General features: G+C 38.4%; 1 pseudogene; it reads left to right on the forward strand.

Annotated features, from left to right (window-relative positions):
• The first annotated feature begins 4,292 nt into the window (after window positions 1–4,292).
• Window positions 4,293–16,108, forward strand: part of LOC122225371 — a 43,546-nt pseudogene continuing 31,730 nt past the window's right edge.

The raw sequence follows: 16,108 nt of genomic DNA on the forward strand, positions 1-16,108 counted from the left end.
ATCTTAAATGACTGAACTTTTTTTAATTAAATTGTTGATTTTTTCAATAATTGACTAGGTTAAGGTTTTCAGCCATCAAATGGAATCAAACCTCAAAGTGGACATTCTACTCAAATAATAAAATAGAGCATGTTGCACTTTTACACCCTTGAGGTTTTTTGTCTGGGTTTTTCCTATTTACTGTAATTCCTTAATAGGTATTTAGTAAATATTGATATAATGAATAAGGTAGTTGATTAAGTCATGACATTCCAGCCTATTAGGTGAAAATGTGGAACTAAATAATGAATAAATAGCCCCTAAAATTCAAGAGGGAAGATTTTAATTAACAAAGGAAAAAGGGTGAAAACTTGCTAGAGGGACAGAAATTAATCTTATACAAGTGTGTGAAACTTTAAAATGTCCTTGCAAAGAGCAAAGTAAGGTCTTTGAAATACCTAGGGAGAGGAGCTCGTTTGACAGTGAGAAAATTAGAATAATTCTAGGCATAGAATGTTGCCTAGTGACTTATTAAGCATTTTCCTCTTGATTTAAAAGATCAGCCAAATGCTAAAGTGCCTGATGGAACTTGGCCCAGCTTCCTAAAATTGCTAATGATTGATAGCCACCATTAAAAAAAAAGAATACAGATATAGCAGCGTTAAAATAAAGGCTGAAAAATTATTTCCTCACTCACAAAATTGAGACAAATGGCAAACATTTTCAGGCATATTATTTACCTAAATATTTCTGAAGTTAAATGGGTAAGTTTTTTCAACCTACTGAGAAGGTAAAGTAATGGTATAAATGAGGAAAATATGCAAGACCATGGGTAATCCACCAAGAGAGAACCTGTTGCAGTAAGCAACTGGGTGTGGGAACCATAAGAAGATGATTATGTGTTAAGTGCTCTATCCACAGCTATGGGTCCTTAGAAGAAATCACTAAAACAAACAGCTTTCAGAGTTTCATCCTTCCATTTCAGGAGTCAAAAAAGAATTTAAATTATAGAACAAAAACTTACACTATATCTAGGGAGTTGGGGTTGTCCTGTCTGCTATCAACTCCTCTACTTACTACTGTGAATATCTTTGGGAAAATAGAATTCCTTCATCAGTGCAATACACAATAATCTGCAGACTAGCAGAACAATTCTGCTCTTTTTCAGAGAGTGTTGTAAACATCAAATGGGATACATGAAATCTAGAGTTATAAAGGTCATATAAATATATTATATATACATATAAACATACACGTTTTATACATATATATATATGTATGCATATGTATGTGCACCTAATGTGTATAGATATATACCTGTGTGTGTGTGTGTGTGTATATATTATATATACACACAATTATATATATATATATATATATATACATATATATATATATATACACACATACAAACATATAAAATCATGTGAAAGGACCATATGTGATGTATTAAGGAGAATTGTTCACTAAATTTTATGATAAGCTGTTACTGAGTCATGTCTGCTAATTATCCAATACCTCTTTTCAAAATACCAAGTTGCAGTATTTCCACATTATATTTTTTGACTTAATATCTTGTTTATTTTAAAAGATCAAATTATATTTGTTTAATCAAAGCCAAGTTTTTATATTTAAGAGCTGAGTCTGATAGGTTACATATATTAAAAATTGAGTGAGCTCTTGCCATCCTAGAGAGACATCATATTAACATGTTATTGATATAATACTGTGCATCTGGCCTTAACTCTAGTGCCTAAATTTAGTCATCCATTCACATCCAGTTTTCTTGAAAAAATGAAGATGCATATTTTATTTGTTTAAAGATATGTAGTAAGGTTTTTTTAATTTATTTTTTTTTTAATTTACACCCAAATTAGTTAGCATATAGTAAGGTTTTAAAGTCAAACAGATTAGGTTTAAGTCTGTCTCCTCAGATATGTGAGTGGGTTCTAAAGTAGTATCTAGATACTAAAGTAGTGTCTTTAGTCTCAATTTTCTGTCTACTAAAAGGGGAATCTGCATACAAACACAGTCACTTCTTTGAAATTCTAATGTTAAATATTATGAAGAACAGAAGCATTTTGTAACTTAGTTATTGGAAAATGAACTAACATGAATCCATTCATCCAGATAACCTGACTTGAACTGATGTAAGACAGCTTATAATCTTTACCTATACCACTTAGTGTTAATATGCAGACATTTCACTCTAGAAAGTAATGTGTTTTATTAGATGGTTCTGCTCTAGATTCTGCTGGAGGTGTTACATTATATAAGATACAGGCTTTTGTATTACTTTTCTAAAATTCCCCAAACTCTCATCCCCAAGACATATCTGGCCCTAATATGGACCTATTATGCTTTCCTTGTCAATGTTCTTATGGGAATTACATGTTATCAGTGTTAAGCACCTGGCAAGCTTTCAGGGTGCCCTGAGATGGGGTCACATTGGAGTCCCTAGGGAAGGAGGATTCAGAATTCCATTTTCCTCATAGCTGATAGAGAACATCAGATATCCTAGCTGTTAAACCTGTTGGGATTTTAAATTTTAAAAAGCTGTCTAATTGGTCTATATGCTTCTACTCAAACTTCTAATAAATTTCCCCACACTGTGGCAAAAATCATTCTTTTGGAAGAAAAATCTGATACTCACCTGTTTGCAGTCCTTCAAAGCCTTCCCATCAATCTTATAGTAAACACAGAAGCCCTTACTTTGGGTGCAAGGCCTTTGCAGGACCTTACCCTGTGTGCTTTACCCTGTTTACCGAACACTAGCCCTTCAGTCCCTCGTGACTGGTTGCACCTTCCCATCACAGGCCCTGGCACAGGGCTGTCTCCTGGGTTTTTAAAGCTGTTGTCACTATCTACTTAGTTAACGTCTACTCATTCTTCCAGAGCAAGCTCAAATGTAGTTGTCTATGGCAAGCCCTCCAACATTCTTCTTTTAACTCAGCCAAATCTCCCATCGAAACTCTCATTGCATCATAGCTGTATCCTTTGCAGCAATTCCCATAGTTGTGATTTTATATTTGTGTTAATTGTTGGTGAATTTCTCTTTCTCCCCCCCAGCATACTCTGAGGCCCTTAAGTTAGGTGTCTTTTTTTCTTCTTATTATTTTTCAATAGTGTGCCTTTATTTTTTATACAGGTACAGAATAAGCAACACTGTTTATGCTACAATAAATATATTGAGCTTTTAGTATATAATTTATTTTTGCTTTATATGGTTTTTTGATATTAAATATAATTTATGACCTTGCATTTTGTACATGATAGACTTCATTCTCTCCTTGCTGGGGGAAGAGTGACTCTTTCAACCTTCTCAGCCAGCACCCGGGGCGGTGTCTATGTTAATTAAGCTGAGAAACACCTGACTGCTATCTCTTTTTTTTAAATGTAATTTATTGTCAAATCAGCTAACATACAGTGTGTAAAGTGTGCTCTTGGTTTTTGGGGTAGATTCCCATGGTTCATTGCTTACATACAATACCCAGTGCTCATCCCAACAAGTGCCCTCCTCAATGCCCATCACCCATTTTCCCCTCTCCCCCAGTTTGTTCTCTGTATTTAAGAGTCTCTTATGGTTTGCCTCCCTCCCTTTCTGTCTGTAACTATTCTTTTACCCTTCTCTTCCCCCATGGTCTTCTGTTAAGTTTGTGAAGATCCACATATGAGTGAAAACATATGATATCTGTCCTTCTCTTACTGACTTATTTCACTCAGCATAATACCTTCTAGTTCCATCCACTACATAACTGCTCTCTTACCAAAGGGTCATATGAAAGGAAAAAATGTGTTGCCCACCAGATACAGTTTGCCTCAGAGGCCCAAACCAAACAGTTGTATTATTTGCTCAGTTGAATTCCTCGAGAATTTCTCTGATTATTTTTTGGCAAATGTACAATACAGTTCAAAGCATATGAGGGTAACTCAGGTACTCTGGTCATAAAATTTGCCTGCTTTTGTTCATACTTTGTGGCAAAATCAATACTCTAAAAAGTTTGAGTTTCAGGCAAAGAAACTTTAAGGGTTTATGTAATCCCAGAACTCCCTAGATTGTCCTAGAATGGCCCAGAACAGAGAGACCTGAAGATTCTCATAGTCTATACCAAAAGATGAATCAACACACATTGTTTAGGAACAGAGTGGTCAGCACTATGCTTGGAAGGATGGGAAGATTTATAAGTAGCTACTAAGTGCACATTAAGAATATCAAAGTGGTTAGACAAACTGGAGACACGTAAACACTTCCTTGTTGGCTCTTGACAATGTGCACATCATATGACCCTAGTTGACAGAAGTCCCAGAGTACTATGGCCATATCAGGCCACACTACTGTCAGTGGTGAAGACCTGATACCTGCAGCCTCAGCTGCTGAGCTCCTGAGGGCAAGGCCAAGAAGTATTTTAGAAACCCTTCATCCTCTCCCAAGTACACATTTATTTATATCTTGCAGGTTTACTTGTGATCCATTAGAAAAGATTTAGATTTAGATTCCCAATCTTGGGATTCCCAAGTTGTGACATAAACCCACTATGTCTACAATATCTCTCTGGGCTGCTCTGCATCACCCACATGGGACCTGGTAACAAAGGGAACATATGCAAACAGGAATCTCAGGCTTCTTGCTGCACTGAATAATAAAGTCCTTTGTCTTGACGTAGGTGTCTTAAAGTTTCTGTCACAGCATCTATGACACTGGAAGACTAACATGCTCACATCCAAATAGGGTAAAAATCACAGATCCTTTCAGTTTTTTGTATTATCCTACTCTGCTATCCTCCTGATAGTAACAGTCTCTGCTTACTAGACGTACTTTCTTCTGCTCTTTGCCTGCATCTTAACAATGAACAGTCTAATTCAAGCTATCTTTAGTAAGGCCTCAGGGACTTGTGATTTGACCAAGGCCCCTCTCTCAGTAGTCCCACCTGCTGGTCCATTTAGTTACCTAGCTTTCACTCTCATTTTTTCGGCTGCAACCAGATTGATCACTGTCTCTGTACTCATTGACAATTTAAATTAAAATGATGTTACATTATGCATACCCCCACCTACCTTACATAATGGTGAAGGTGGTATGTTTTATGCCAGGGTATTATCAAATATATGTGAAATGTGAACTCTCTTCTACAAAATTAGAGAACAGTCTTATTTCTAGCTAGCTGCATTATCTATTAAATGTAGCACATGAATGGAAGAATAAATTAATAAATATCTAAAGCTTTAATCCTTAAAGATCAACCTTTTTATTGTGGTAAAAAACACATAAAGGAAGTCTACCCTCTTAACAAAGTTTTAAGTGTATAGTACAGTGTTAACTATATGCACTTTGTCATACAGCACATCTCTAGAAGTTTTCAGCTTGTGTTACTGAAACTCTATACTTGTTAAACAGCAACTCCTTGTTTCTCTCAATCCCCATCCCCTGGCAATCACCATCATTCCTTCTGTCTTTATAAATTTGACTACTCTAGGTACTTCATATAAGTGGAATCATACAATATTTGTTCTTTGGTGTCTGGTTTATTTCAGTGACAATGTCCTTGAGGTTCATCCATATTAAAGAATATGACAGGATTCCTTTCTTCTTTAAGGCTGAATAATATTTCATTGTATGCATATACATATTTTTTATTTTTTTATTTTATTATTATTTTTAATATGAAATTTATGGTCAAATTGGTTTCCATACAATACCCAGTGCTCATCCCCACAGATGCCCTCCTCAGTACCCATCACCCACCCTCCCCTCTCTCCCACCCATCCACCGTCAAGCCTCAGATTGTTCTCAGTTTTTAAGAGTCTCTTATGCTTTGGCTCCCTCCCTCTCTTTTTTTTTCCTTCCCCTCCCCCATGGTCTTCTGTTAAGTTTCTCAGGATCCACATAAGAGTGAAAATGTATGGTACCTGTCTTTCTCTGTATGACTTATTTCACTTAGCATAACACTCTCCAGTTCCATCCACATTGCTACAAAAGGCCATATTTCATTCTTTCTCATTGCCAAGTAGTGTTCCATTGTGTATATAAACCACAGTTTCTTTATCCATTCATCAGTTGATGGACATTTAGGCTCTTTCCATAATTTGGCTATTGTTGAAAGTGCTCCTATAAACACTGGGGTACAAATGCCCCTATGCATCAGCACTCCTGTATCCCTTGGGTGAATTCCTAGCAGTGCTATTGCTGGGTCATAGGGTAGATCTATTTTTAATTTTTTGAGGAACCTCCATACTGTTTTCGAGAGTGGCTGAACCAGTTTGCATTCCCACCAACAGTGCAAGATTCCCATTTCTCCACATCCTTGCCAGCATCTATAGTCTCCTGATTTGTTCATTGTAGCTCTGACTGGCATAAGGTGGTATCTGAGTGTGGTTTTGATTTGTATTTCCCTGATGAGGAGAGACGTTGGAAAAAAGACAGTCTCTTTAACAAATGATGCTGGGAGAACTGGACAGCAACATGCAGAAGAATGAAACTAGACCACTTTCTTACACCATTCACAAAAACAAACTCAAAATGGATAAAGGACCTGAATGTGAGACAGGAAACCATCAAAACCCTAGAGGAGAAAGCAGGAAAAAAACCTCTTGGGCCTCAGCTGCAGAAATTTCTTACTTGATACATTTCCAAAGGCAAGGGAATTAAAAGCAAAAATGAACTATTGGGACCTCATGAAGATTAAAAGCTTCTGCACTGCAAAGGAAACAACCAACAAAACTAAAAGGCAACCAATGGAATGGGAAAAGATATTTGCAAATGACATATCAGACAAAGGGCTAGTATCCAAAATCTATAAAGAACTCACCAAACTCCACACCCGAAAAACAAATAATCCAGTGAAGAAATGGGCAGAAGACATGAATAGACACTTCTCTAAAGAAGACATCCAGATGGCCAAAAGGCACATGAAAAGACACCATATTTTTTAATCCATTTATCCATCAACAGGTATTTAGGTGGCTTCTATCTCTTGGCTGTTGTGAATGATGCCACCATAAATATCAGGGTGCAAATACTTACTCAAGATCCTGTTTTCAGTTCTTTCTGGTAAATAGCCAGAAGTGGGATTGCTGGATTGTTTGGTAATTCTAACAATTAATTTCGAGTAAATTTAATAACTATATCTTAGTTTAATATCAAGTTAATATTCTCATTTCTGAATTTTTTATCAAAAGTTCTTGAACCTGAGAATTCCCATGAATTTGCTACAATTCAGTGAAGCATAGCTAGGTCTTTTTCTTCCATCCTGGCAGAGCTAACTTCATACCTGCTATGGAGCTCCAATGAGGAGGCATTTCCTTACACTTTCTCTGTATCACATTCTTCCAGTTACAAAGTACTCGGCAGTTTGAGATCTCTCTACTTCATGAGACTCACCCAGCCTTTCACAGGAACTATTTCCTCCTTTCTAAGTAATCCTCTCTTATAGTGAAATAGAAAAACCATATCTAAAACCTCTTCACCTTTTCCTGAAATTAGACCACAAGTTTGCAATTAGCCAATAGAGCAGATGGTTGCCTGTGGCAGAATCCTGGCATCCACTACAATTGGACTGAATTGAAGGATCAGTTTTATTGGCCCTATAATTTCTAGATGTGAAATCAATTTATGATCACTGCTTCTTCCCTCAATAAATATCAATGTTTTCTGTCTATTTTCTAGGCTTGTGGGTCTTGAAAAGTTACTTCTTAAACTTTGCCTGTACGTATATAATAGGCAGTTCACTGATTACTAGAATTAGGAATGATTCGGTCCAACTTCCTGTACTGAGTACAATATCAAAACTATTTGCCCTCACCCTGCTGGCTGACATTTCTAAATCTTTCATTTGTTACCTTGGTTTTGCACCTCATCCCTAGGAGTTTATACTGGCACTTAAAATTTTTTCATTTGGTTTCAAATATTTTGACAATTCTATTTTAAAATCCAACAGCTTTTGTCAATGGAAACATTTGCATTGTGCTGTGCAAGGAACATTTTAAAGTACCCAAGGGAGCCCAAAGCATCCCACAAAAGATAACTCACTTGCAATGTCTCTGAGGTGATTAAGGGAATCAGGACATATGTGTTTCTGGATGCCAGTATGATGGGTTCACTGGCTTTATCAGTAGGGTGGATAAGGTCATTGATAATTATACACTCTATTCATGACTCATTTTTATTGAGTTTCATAAGCATATCTGGTAACTATTATGCTCCTATCAGTCATATTCTCTTTATTCTTCCTGGATTTATCACACCTGCCACAAACATTAATGTGCCTAAAGTATAACTGGCAATGAGTGCCATGATGCATTTGATGTTTGAGAAATAATGAAATGTCAGTTCCATTATAGAACAATGTGGCATTTAATGGAGCTATGCAGAGTTATTTGCATTACTATATCACTGTAATGATGTTGCTTGCAGTCACAACTGACAAAAATATCACTGAATGTTAATTCAGATGAACTTTAAAGTCAGCCACATGGGGATTGACCTGAAATGAAAGTTTCTGGTCTTTGCCTTGAAAAGAGCCTGCCCTTAAGGGTATCATTAGAGGTTCATCCCAACCTCTCAGGCTTCAAAGTTGGAAAGGTGTGTAAGAAGAGGAGACAGAGAAATAGCATAAAACACATTCATGCACATGCCTAAAGAGCTATTGGTTTTCTTCAAGTTGAAGCTATGACCTTGACCCTTATTAGTTGGTGCGAGTCTAAGCAACCAGGGTACTGATTGAGACGTTAATGAGACTAATGTTTAGAATGTATTCACAGGAATGTAGGCTTTGCTTGCAAAAAAAAAAAATTAATTTCAAATAAAAGCTTCTCAAAAATCTCCTCAAACACATGAGCCAAGAAGTACCTTTAAATATAAAAGGAGCAAACCTTTCCTATATTTTATAGGTTCACAATGATTGGCTAGAAATAGTTTCTCTATTGCCCAACTCCTCCAAATTTAGAAATATTTATTCAAACTAGAATATATCCAGAATTTCAGTTCAATAATATACATACTGAAGAATAGTTTTAAAAAAGCTGCCTATTTTTGCTGTTATTCTACAAGGAATTATAGTTTTGTGTGTGTGTGAGAGGCAGCTTACTAGAAGGTAGCTGACACTCATTATGCAACTTTGACCATGTTCTCTGTTCTTTTTAATTCCCAAAGTTAGATTCATAATGTTAATACCATATTATAAATATCTCATAAAATTTAAATTTCAAAGTTCTCTGCCTAGAAGAGATATTTAATAATAAAACAAAAAAGATTTTATTTTTTTTATTTATTTTTATTTTTTTTATTTTTTAATATATGAAATTTACTGTCAAATTGGTTTCCATACAACACCCAGTGCTCATCCCAAAAGGTGCCCTCCTCAATACCCATCACCCACCCTGCCCTCCCTCCCACCCCCCATCAACCCTCAGTTTGTTCTCAGTTTTTAACAGTCTCTAATGCTTTGGCTCTCTCCCACTCTAACCTCTTTTTTTTTTTTTTTTTTCCTTCCCCTCCCCCATGGGTTTCTGTTATGTTTCTCAGGATCCACATAAGAGTGAAACCATATGGTATCTGTCTTTCTCTGTATGGCTTATTTCACTTAGCATCACACTCTCCAGTTCCATCCATGTTGCTACAAAAGGCCATATTTCATTTTTTCTCATTGCCACGTAGTATTCCATTGTGTATATAAACCACAATTTCTTTATCCATTCATCAGTTGATGGACATTTAGGCTCTTTCCATAATTTGGCTATTGTTGAGAGTGCCGCTATAAACATTGGGGTACAGGTGCCCCTATGCATCAGTACTCCTGTATCCCTTGGATAAATTCCTAGCAGTGCTATTGCTGGGTCATAGGGTAGGTCTATTTTTAATTTTCTGAGGAACCTCCACACTGCTTTCCAGAGCGGCTGCACCAATTTGCATTCCCACCAACAGTGCAAGAGGGTTCCTGTTTCTCCACATCCTCTCCAGCATCTATAGTCTCCTGATTTCTTCATTTTGGCCACTCTGACTGGCGTGAGGTGGTATCTGAGTGTGGTTTTGATTTGTATTTCCCTGATAAGGAGCGACGTTGAACATCTTTTCATGTGCCTGTTGGCCATCCGGATGTCTTCTTTAGAGAAGTGTCTATTCATGTTTTCTGCCCATTTTTTCACTTGGTTATTTGTTTTTCGGGTGTGGAGTTTGATGAGCTCTTTATAGATTTTGGATACTAGCCCTTTGTCCGATGTGTCATTTGCAAATATCTTTTCCCATTCCGTTGGTTGCCTTTTAGTTTTGTTGGTTGTTTCCTTTGCTGTGCAGAAGCTTTTTATCTTCATAAGGTCCCAGTAATTCACTTTTGCTTTTAATTCCCTTGCCTTTGGGGATGTGCCGAGTAAGAGATTGCTACGGCTGAGGTCAGAGAGGTCTTTTCCTGCTTTCTCCTCTAAGGTTTTGATGGTTTCCTGTCTCACATTCAGGTCCTTTATCCATTTTGAGTTTATTTTTGTGAATGGTGTGAGAAAGTGGTCTAGTTTCAACCTTCTGCATGTTGCTGTCCAGTTCTCCCAGCACCATTTGTTAAAGAGACTGTCTTTTTTCCATTGGATGTTCTTTCCTGCTTTGTCAAAGATGAGTTGGCCATACGTTTGTGGGTCTAGTTCTGGGGTTTCTATTCTATTCCATTGGTCTATGTGTCTGTTTTTATGCCAATACCATGCTGTCTTGATGATGACAGCTTTGTAGTAGAGGCTAAAGTCTGGGATTGTGATGCCTCCTGCTTTGGTCTTCTTCTTCAAAATTACTTTGGCTATTCGGGGCCTTTTGTGGTTCCATATGAATTTTAGGATTGCTTGTTCTAGTTTCGAGAAGAATGCTGGTGCAATTTTGATTGGGATTGCATTGAATGTGTAGATAGCTTTGGGTAGTATTGACATTTTGACAATATTTATTCTTCCAATCCATGAGCAGGGAATGTCTTTCCATTTCTTTATATCTTCTTCAATTACCTGCATAAGCTTTCTATAGTTTTCAACATACAGATCTTTTACATCTTTGGTTAGATTTATTCCTAGGTATTTTATGCTTCTTGGTGCAATTGTGAATGGGATCAGTTTCTTCATTTGTCTTTCTGTTGCTTCATTGTTAGTGTATAAGAATGCAACTGATTTCTGCACATTGATTTTGTATCCTGCAACTTTGCTGAATTCATGTATCAGTTCTAGCAGACTTTTGGTGGAGTCTATCGGATTTTCCATGTATAATATCATGTCATCTGCAAAAAGTGAAAGCTTGACTTCATCTTTGCCAATTTTGATGCCTTTGATTTCCTTTTGTTGTCTGATTGCTGATGCTAGAACTTCCAGCACTATATTAAACAGCAGCGGTGACAGTGGGCATCCCTGTCGTGTTCCTGATCTCAGGGAAAAAGCTCTCAGTTTTTCCCCGTTGAGGATGATGTTAGCTGTGGGCTTTTCATAAATGACCTTTATGATCTTTAAGTATGTTCCTTCTATCCCGACTTTCTCAAGGGTTTTTATTAAGAAAGGGTGCTGGATTTTGTCAAAGGCCTTTTCTGCATCGATTGACAGGATCATATGGTTCTTCTCTTTTTTTTTGTTAATGTGATGTATCACGTTGATCGATTTGCAAATGTTGAACCAGCCCTGCATCCCAGGAATGAATCCCACTTGATCATGGTGAATAATTCTTTTTATATGCTGTTGAATTCGATTTGCTAGTATCTTATTAAGAATTTTTGCATCCATATTCATCAGGGATATTGGCCTGTAGTTCTTTTTTTTTACTGGGTCTCTGTCTGGTTTAGGAATCAAAGTAATACTGGCTTCATAGAATGAGTCTGGAAGTTTTCCTTCCCTTTCTATTTCTTGGAATAGCTTGAGAAGGATAGGTATTATCTCTGCTTTAAATGTCTGGTAGAACTCCCCTGGGAAGCCATCTGGTCCTGGACTCTTATTTGTTGGGAGATTCTTGATAACCGATTCAATTTCTTCGCTGGTTATGGGTCTGTTCAAGCTTTCTATTTCCTCCTGATTGAGTTTTGGAAGAGTGTGGGTGTTTAGAAATTTGTCCATTTCTTCCAGGTTGTCCAATTTGCTGGCATATAATTTTTCATAGTATTCCCTGATAATTGTTTGTATCTCTGAGGGATTGGTTGTAATCATTCCATTTTCATTCATGATTTTACCTATTTGGGTCATCTCCCTTTTCTTTTTGAGAAGCCTGGCTAGAGGTTTGTCAATTTTGTTTATTTTTTCAAAAAACCAACTCTTGGTTTCGTTGATCTGCTCTACAGTTTTTTTAGATTCTATATTGTTTATTTCTGCTCTGATCTTTATGATTTCTCTTCTTCTGCTGGGTTTAGGCTGCCTTTGCTGTTCTGCTTCTATTTCCTTTAGGTGTGCTGTTAGATTTTGTATTTGGGATTTTTCTTGTTTCTTGAGATAGGCCTGGATTGCAATGTATTTTCCTCTCAGGACTGCCTTCGCTGCATCCCAAAGCGTTTGGATTGTTGTATTTTCATTTTCGTTTGTTTCCATGTATGTTTTAATTTCTTCTCTAATTGCCTGGTTGACCCACTCATTCGTTAGTAGGGTGTTCTTTAACCTCCATGCTTTTGGAGGTTTTCCAGACTTTTTCCTGTGGTTGATTTCAAGCTTCATAGCATTGTGGTCTGAAAGTATGCATGGTATAATTTCAATTCTTGTAAACTTATGAAGGGCTGTTTTGTGACCCAGTATATGATCTATCTTGGAGAATGTTCCATGTGCACTCGAGAAGAAAGTATATTCTGTTGCTTTGGGATGCAGAGTTCTAAATATATCTGTCAAGTCCATCTGATCCAATGTATCATTCAGGACCCTTGTTTCTTTATTGACTGTGTGTCTAGATGATCTATCCATTTCTGTAAGTGGGGTGTTAAAGTCCCCTGCAATGACCACATTCTTATCAATAAGGTTGCTTATGTTTATGAGTAATTGTTTTATATATCTGGGGGCTCGGGTATTTGGCGCATAGACATTTATAATAGTTAGCTCTTCCTGGTGGATAGACCCTGTGATTATTATATAATGCCCTTCTTCATCTCTTGTTACAGCCTTTAATTTAAAGTCTAGTTTGTCTGATATAAGTATGGCTACTCCAGCTTTCTTTTGGCTTCCAGGAGCATGATAAATAGTTCTCCATCCCCTCACTCTCAATCTAAAGGTGTCCTCAGATCTAAAATGAGTCTCTTGTAGACAGCAAATAGATGGGTCTTGTTTTTTTATCCATTCTGATACCCTATGTCTTTTAGTTGGCGCATTTAATCCATTTACATTCAGTGTTATTATAGAAAGATATGGGTTTAGAGTCATTGTGATGTCTGTATGTTTTATGCTTGTAGTGATGTCTCTGGTACTTTGTCTCACAGGATCCCCCTTAGGATCTCTTGTAGGGCTGGTTTCGTGGTGACAAATTCCTTCAGTTTTTGTTTGTTTGGGAAGACCTTTATCTCTCCTTCCATTCTAAATGACAGACTTGCTGGATAAAGGATTCTCGGCTGCATATTTTTTCTGTTTAGCACACTGTAGATATCGTGCCAAGCCTTTCTGGCCTGCCAAGTTTCAAAGGAGAGATCAGTCACGAGTCTTATAGGTCTCCCTTTATATGTGAGGGCACGTTTATCCCTTGCTGCTTTCAGAATTTTCTCTTTATCCTTGTATTTTGCCAGTTTCACTATGATATGTCGTGCAGAAGATCGATTCAAGTTACGTCTGAAGGGAGTTCTCTGTGCCTCTTGGATTTCAATGCCTTTTTCCTTCCCCAGTTCAGGGAAGTTCTCAGCTATAATTTGTTCAAGTACCCCTTCAGCACCCTTCCCTCTCTCTTCCTCCTCTGGGATACCAATTATGCGTATATTATTTTTTTTTAGTGTATCACTTAGTTCTCTAATTTTCCCCTCATACTCCTGGATTTTTTTATCTCTCTTTCTTTCAGCTTCCTCTTTCTCCATAACTTTATCTTCTAGTTCACCTATTCTCTCCTCTGCCTCTTCAAGCCGAGCCATCGTGGATTCCATTTTGTTTTGCAATTCGTTTAAAGCGTTTTTCAACTCCTCGTGACTGTTCCTTAGTCCCTCGATCTTTGTGGCAAGAGATTCTCTGCTGTCCTGTATACTGTTTTCAAGCCCAGCGATTAATTTTATGACTATTATTCTAAATTCACTTTCTGTTATATTATTTAAATCCTTTTTGATCAGTTCATTAGCTGTTGTTATTTCCTGGAGATTCTTCTGAGGGGAATTCTTCCGTTTGGTCATTTTGGAGAGTCCCTGGTGTGGTGAGGACCTGCAGTGCACTTCCCCTGTGCTGTGGTGTATAACTGGAGTTAGTGGGCGGGGCCGCAGTCCGACCCGATGTCTGCCCCCAGCCCACTGCTGGGGCCACAGTCAGACTGGTGTGTGCCTTCTCTTCCCCTCTCCTAGGGGCGGGATTCACTGTGGGGTGGCGTGTCCCGTCTGGGCTACTTGCACACTGCCAGGCTTGTGTTGCTGGGGATCTGGCGTATTAGCTGGGGTGGGTAGGCAAGGTGCACGGGGGCTGGAGGGGCAGGCTTAGCTCGGTTCTCCTTAGGTGATCCACTTCAGGAGGAGCCCTGTGGCAGCGGGAGGGAGTCAGATCCGCTGCTGGAGGTTTGGCTCCGCAGAAGCACAGAGTTGGGTGTTTGCGCGGAGCGAGCAAGTTCCCTGGCAGGAACTGGTTCCCTTTGGGATTTTGGCTGGGGGATGGGCGGGGGAGATGGCGCTGGCGCCTTTGTTCCCCGCCAAGCTGAGCTCTGCCATCCGGGGGCTCAGCAGCTCTCCCTCCCTTTGTCCTCCAGCCTTCCCGCTTTCCGAGCAGAGCAGTTAACTTATGACCTCCCAGACGCTAAGTCGAGCTTGCTGTCGGAACACAGTCCGTCCGGCCCCTCCGCTTTTGCCAGCCAGACTCGGGGGCTCTGCTTGGCCGGCGAGCCGCCCCTCCGCCCCGGCTCCCTCCCGCCAGTCCGTGGAGCGCGCACCGCCTCGCCGCCCTTCCTACCCTCTTCCGGTGGCCTCTAGTCTGCGCTTGACTCCGGAGACTCCCTTCTGCTAATCCTCTGGTGGTTTTCTGGGTTCTTTAGGCAGGTGTAGGTGGAATCTAAGTGATCGGCAGGACGCGCTGTGAGCCCCGCGTCCTCCTACGCCGCCATCTTCCGGAACCCCCCCAAAAAAGATTTTAAAAACATAAAAAAGATAAAGTATTTTGTAAAAGAACACTTTCAAATATTCAACAATTTACTTTCAAATATCAAATAATTCATGAAAAAAATAAGATCAGATGGTCAAATAGATGCTGTTGCTTAGTCATCTGATTCTTGGGCCTTTCATTTCTGTGCATCTTTAATGATAATGACCTTTCCTTCTAGTCTACCCCAGCCTCTGCACTGTGACCACATCCTAGAACTTCTCAACATGAGAAACTGTGCTCTGATTAAAATCCTGAATTGAAATATGTCACTTTTGGACTATAATATCCAACCTATCCAAATTACTTTACTCATACCATTGTGTTAGAGCTGATGTTTCTCTACTTTGTAATGTTCAAACCATTGATCCCACTATGCATCAATTACCATTTTGACTATACTTCCCTTTTGTTAGACTCCATGGTGTATCATTAAAACCAGTCTGTAGGAAACAACCTACACTCTCTTGCATATCTCTACCTTTGCCATAGATATCAGACCATAGTCTAATCCTGGAAGAACTCAACAACCTGCCTTCTCTTGTCCACATCTGAACCGCTAAACATTGCTGGGGAGAAAAAAAAATCACACAACCAAGCAAACTGGTTTCACAATAAATTCATTATCACAATCTGTAAGTACTTATCACATTGCATAAATAGGCTTGATATTGCAAAAACCAAGATAGTTATTTCCTGCATGGTCCTTTCTTCTAAAACCTCTTCTTTTGTCTCTCTCTCAACTGACTTTGTCTCGCACTTTAATAGATTTTCTTTTCAAGAAAGCAAATGAAATGCATTTATTTATATCTGCCTCCATTTGAAACCATTGCAAGATAATTACAAATAAAGTTTAAAAGTTACATACATCAGAGATGACTACAAATTTGGAAGATGA

The sequence above is a fragment of the Panthera leo genome, chromosome B4, assembly GCF_018350215.1.
Source record: "Panthera leo isolate Ple1 chromosome B4, P.leo_Ple1_pat1.1, whole genome shotgun sequence".
Taxonomy (NCBI): domain Eukaryota; kingdom Metazoa; phylum Chordata; class Mammalia; order Carnivora; family Felidae; genus Panthera; species Panthera leo.